Genomic DNA, 5,977 nt, shown 5'->3' with positions numbered 1-5,977 from the left:
TGAGTAGTGCAGATATTGAGGACATCACATATGAAAGACCCCTTGGAGCCAGCGATCATGTGGTTTTGAGCTTCGAATACACAGTAGAGCTACAAGTGGAGGGGGAAGCAGGAAGGCTAGGACAAATGAAACCAAACTACAGGTTCAGTGGGACAGAGAACTGGCAGGGAAGCCAGTTAATGAGATGATGGAATATGTAACAACAATGTGCAAGGAGGCTGAGGAGAGGTTTGTACCCAAGGGTAACAGGAATAATGGAAAAGCCAGGATGAGCCCATTGTTCACCCAAAGATGCAAGGAGGCAAAAACCAAGTGTGCTAGGGAATGGAAGAAATATAGAAGGCAAAGGACCCAGGAAAATAAGGAGAGCAGTCGTAGAGCCAGAAACGAATATGCACAGATAAGAAGGGAGGCCCAACGTCAATATCAAAACGACATAGCAGCAAAAGCCAAATCTGACCCGAAGCTGTTATACAGCCACATCAGGAAGAAAACAACCGTCAAGGACCAGGTAATCAGGCTAAGGAAGGAAGGAGGAGAGACAATAAGAAATGACCGTGAAGTATGTGAGGAACTCAACAAGAGATTAAAAGAAGTGTTCACAGAGGAGACAGAAGGGGGCTCCAGAAAGACGGAGAGGTGGGGCACACCACCATGTGCTGGACACAGTGCATACAACCGAGGAAGAAGTGGAGAGGCTTCTGAGTGAGCTAGATACCTCAAAGGCAATGGGGCCAGATAACATCTCTCCATGGGTCCTGAGAGACGGAGCAGAGGCGCTATGTGTACCCCTAACAACAATATTCAATACATCTATCGAAACAGGGAGATTGCCTGAGGCATGGAAGACAGCAAATGTGGTCCCAATCTTTAAAAAAGGAGACAGACATGAAGCACTAAACTACAGACCAGTGTCACTGACATGTATAGCATGCAAAATCATGGAAAAGATTGTCAGGAGAAGAATGGTGGAACATCTAGAAAGGAATGATCTCATCAACAGCAGCCAACATGGTTTCAGAGACGGGAAATCCTGTGTCACAAACCTACTGGAGTTCTATGACATGGTGACAGCAGTAAGACAAGAGAGAGAGGGGTGGGTGGATTGCATTTTCTTGGACTGCAAGAAGGCGTTTGACACAGTACCACACAAGAGATTAGTGCAAAAACTGGAGGACCAAGCAGGGATAACAGGGAAGGCACTGCAATGGATCAGGGAATACTTGTCAGGAAGACAGCAGCGAGTAATGGTACGTGGCGAGGTGTCAGAGTGGGCACCTGTGACCAGCGGGGTCCCACAGGGGTCAGTCCTAGGACAAGTGCTGTTTCTGGTATTTGTGAACGACATGACGGAAGGAATAAACTCCGAGGTGTCCCTGTTTGCAGATGACATGAAGTTGATGAGAAGAGTTCTTTCGATCGAAGACCAGGCAGAAATACAAAGGGATCTGGACAGGCTGCAGACCTGGTCTAGCAACTGGCTCCTGGAGTTCAATCCCACCAAGTGCAAAGTCATGAGGATTGGGGAAGGGCAAAGAAGACCGCAGACGGAGTACAGTCTAGGGGGCCAGAGACTACAAACATCACTCAAGGAAAAAGATCTTGGGGTGAGTATAACACCAGGCACGTCTCCTGAAGCGCATATCAACCAAATAACTGTCGCAGCATATGGGCGCCTGGCAAACCTCAGAACAGCATTCCGACATCTTAATAAGGAATCATTCAGGACCCTGTACACCGTGTACGTTAGGCCCATATTGGAGTATGCGGCACCAGTTTGGAACCCACACCTAGCCACGCACGTAAAGAAACTAGAGAAAGTGCAAAGGTTTGCAACAAGACTAGTCCCAGAGTTAAGAGGTATGTCCTACGAGGAGAGGTTAAGGGAAATCAACCTGACGACACTGGAGGACAGGAGAGATAGGGGGGACATGATAACGACTTACAAAATACTGAGAGGAATTGACAAGGTGGACAAAGACAGGATGTTCCAGAGATTGGACACAGTAACAAGGGGACACAGTTGGAAGTTGAAGACACAGATGAATCACAGGGATGTTAGGAAGTATTTCTTCAGCCACAGAGTAGTCAGGAAGTGGAATAGTTTGGGAAGCGATGTAGTGGAGGCAGGATCCATACATAGCTTTAAGCAGAGGTATCATAAAGCTCACGGTTCAGGGAGAGTGACCTAGTAGCGATCAGTGAAGAGGCGGGGCCAGGAGCTCGGACTCGACCCCGGCAACCTCAACTAGGTGAGTGCAACTAGGTGAGTACACACACACACACACACACACACACACACACACACACACACACACACACACACACACACACACACACACACACACACACACACACACGGACAAGGACAGGATGTTCCAGGGAGGGGACACAGAAACAAGAGGCCACAATTGGAAGTTGAAAACACAAATGAGTCAGAGAGATAGTAGGAAGTATTTCTTCAGTCATAGAGTTGTAAGGCAGTGGAATAGCCTAGAAAATGACGTAGTGGAGGCAGGAACCATACACAGTTTTAAGACGAGGTTTGATAAAGCTCATGGAGCGGGGAGAGAGAGGGCCTAGTAGCAACCGGTGAAGAGGCGGGGCCAGGAGCTAGGACTCGACCCCTGCAACCACAAATAGGTGAGTACACACACATACACAGAAATCACGAACATGCCATACAAGGTGCAAAGCAACCGCGGGGGGGGGGGCAGTTGATTGATAGCTCTAGGCCTTTTATGTTGCAATCAACATATCATCAGGAGCTTGCAATGTTACAGTGTTTCGCTCCCTGTGATGGCATCTGCTTGATCCTCCTCTTTTCTGCAACATTGGAAGCTCCTGATGATGTGTTGATTGCAATACGAGAGACCTAGAGCTATCATTCAACTCCCCCCCCCTGGTTGTATTACATACGTACATTTATTACTATTTTTTCGAGAAATACACTTACGTACTCATAAGAATTTCGAAATTCACTTTTATAGGCCTATTTTCTTGAAAAAAAGTCAATAGGCACAGATATAGTTTAATATAGTAAATTAAATGATTTTCACTGGAAGATAATTAAAAATAATTTTTTTTTATTAAACAAATGATTAACAGGGCAAGTTTAAACTTGGGTGTGACTATGGTGGGCAGAGGTGGGCAGAGGTGGGCAGAGGTGGGCAGAGGTGGGCAGAGGTGGGCAGAGGTGGGGAGAGGTGGGCAGAGGTGGGCAGAGGTGGGCAGAGGTGGGCAGAGGTGGGGAGGTGTGGGGAGAGGTGGAGAGAGGTGGGGAGGTGTGGGGAGAGGTGGGGAGAGGTGGGGAGAGGTGGGCAGAGGTAGGCAGAGGTGGGCAGAGGTGGGCAGAGGTGGGCAGAGGTGGGCAGAGGTGGGCAGAGGTGGGCAGAGGTGGGGGAGAGGTGGGGAGAGGTGGGGAGAGGTGGGGAGAGAGAGAGTGGGGAGAGGTGGGGAGAGGTGGAGAGAGGTGGGGAGCGGTGGTGAGTGGTGGGGAGGTGTGGGGAGAGGTGGAGTGAGGTGGGGAGAGGTGGGGAGAGGTGGGGAGAGGTGGGGAGAGGTGGGGAGAGGTGGAGAGAGGTGGGGAGAGGTGGGGAGAGGTGGAGAGAGGTGGGGAGAGGTGGAGAGAGGTGGGGAGGTGTGGGGAGAGGTGGGGAGAGGGGGGGAGAGGTGGAGAGAGGTGGGGAGAGGTGGGGAGAGGTGGAGAGAGGTGGGGAGAGGTGGAGAGAGGTGGGGAGGTGTGGGGAGAGGTGGGGAGAGGTGGGGAGAGGTGGGGAGAGGTGGTGAGAGGTGGGGAGAGGTGGGGAGAGGTGGAGAGAGGTGGGGAGATGTGGGGGGAGGGGGGGAGAGGTGGGGAGAGGTGGGGAGATGTGGGGAGATGTGGGGAGAGGTGAGGAGGGGTGGGGAGAGGTGGGGAGAGGTGGGGAGAGGTGGGGAGATATGGGTAGAGGTGGGGAGATATGGGGAGAGGTGGGGAGAGGTGGGGAGAGAACCAAAAAACCTCCACTACGATTGTTATTTCTGTCTGGTGGATGTGAAAGGTTTCAGTCGATACAAGAAAGTCAAGTGGGAATATTGTGATGTGGAGTCAGCAAGGATCACTGTCACACAACAAAGACGTTACCATACCAATGTTTACAACACTGACCTTCCATTGTCAGATGTTGATGAAACTCAGTGTTTATTATATTAACACAGGTGATAGCTGTGGGAGTGAATATTTCAACACCACAGCAGTTCTCCCAAGAACTCGGGGATATGTCAAAGCATCTGAACTTTTAGCATCCAGACTAAAAGAAAAGAACTGTCTAGAACAAGAGTTTAAAACAGCAGCTTATCAGACGAGAGACGTTAAACTCCTTCATTACCTCAGCCAAGATGAAGAACTTGTGTACCGCAGTAACATTCCTGGACTTCTAATAAGACTTAAACATCAACCAGGCGATTGGTGGCTGTTTATAGACAACTCCATTAGAAGCTTGAAATGTGTCTTATTGCAGAATGGTAACCAATATGCAACTCTTCCAGTTGCTCACTCAACAAAACTGTGCTGACGACCATCAGATCAAAACCGTTCAAAGAACGTTTATGCGTTCGTACTACGTTAGTCTGTTATTATATAGAACGAAGCGCTAGTATATATTATATGATTTGACTTGTGCATGACCTGAAACATAATTTAAACGCGATTTGTAAGTTAGCCTCTCCTCATCAATGCATTTTTCACGCCTTTTATATTTTTCAAAGGGATATCAAATTTACCAAAAAAAAAAAAAAACTAGAGCCAGACAAGCGAACTCGACGACATATTCGGTATCAATACCACAAACTGACCCTAAAATCACTAATATCATTGACCTGAAACCAAAACTAAAAAAAATCTACAGTATTTGGAGTAATGTTTACTTAATGTTAGTTACAAACACAGTTCGTCTGTTATATTTAGCTAGTTTTCTATATTTTTGTTTTTGTTTGTGGCAGTAACTAGAGAGAGAGAGAGAGAGAGAGAGAGAGAGAGAGAAGGTTCTCTCACAGACATATGTTGTTGACGTTACGACAGCTGTAACCTGTGTCAAGGCTGATGTGCTCACTTCAGCATGGTCTTTCTACATCTAGATTCTGAAACACCTAAGTTTATCATGAATTTTTGTCTCTAAAGTGACATAAATCAATGGTATTTCAGACGCAGTTATAGGAGAAATGATCCTGAAGCCAGTCTACTGTTTTGTGTTGCAGGAGGAGAGTGAGTGTACTCTGGAACTATGTGTGGTACGTAAATTACGAGGTGAGTAAACCCCTACAAGTACGTGGTACGTAAATCATGAAGTGGAGAATATAAGAGTATACCCTCTTGGTGTGTGGTACGTAAATCATGAAGTGGAGAATATAAGAGTATACCCTCTTGGTGTGTGGTACGTAAATCATGAAGTGGAGAATATAAGAGTATACCCTCTTGGTGTGTGGTACGTAAATCATGAAGTGGAGAATATAAGAGTATACCCTCTTGGTGTGTGGTACGTAAATCATGAAGTGGAGAATATAAGAGTATACCCTCTTGGTGTGTGGTACGTAAATCATGAAGTGGAGAATATAAGAGTATACCCTCTTGGTGTGTGGTACGTAAATCAAAATCAAAATATTCACACTTTCACTCTAGGGCAACTTCTTTTCTCAATAAAAGAAAATATTCTGGTACATGGTCAGAGTTAAGCATTTTTGCCCGATAAACATTCACCTCAAACTTGTAAATGAAGCAGTGATGTGCTATACACGTTGTATCAGTGGTGTCTTATACAGCTTCCCACTTCCTCTCTCCGTGTGATGAATATCCTAGACACGAGTGGTCTTACTCTGATAACACTGACAGTGTTGTCTGCCTTACTGAGTACAGGTTTCAGCTTATCTACCCTGAGTACAGGTTCCAACTCATCTACCCTAAGTACAGGTTTCAACACATCTACCCTAAGTACAGGTT

Source organism: Cherax quadricarinatus, chromosome 14 (genome assembly GCF_038502225.1).
Source record: "Cherax quadricarinatus isolate ZL_2023a chromosome 14, ASM3850222v1, whole genome shotgun sequence".
In the NCBI taxonomy this organism is placed as follows: domain Eukaryota; kingdom Metazoa; phylum Arthropoda; class Malacostraca; order Decapoda; family Parastacidae; genus Cherax; species Cherax quadricarinatus.
This window is presented reverse-complemented; position numbering follows the sequence as displayed.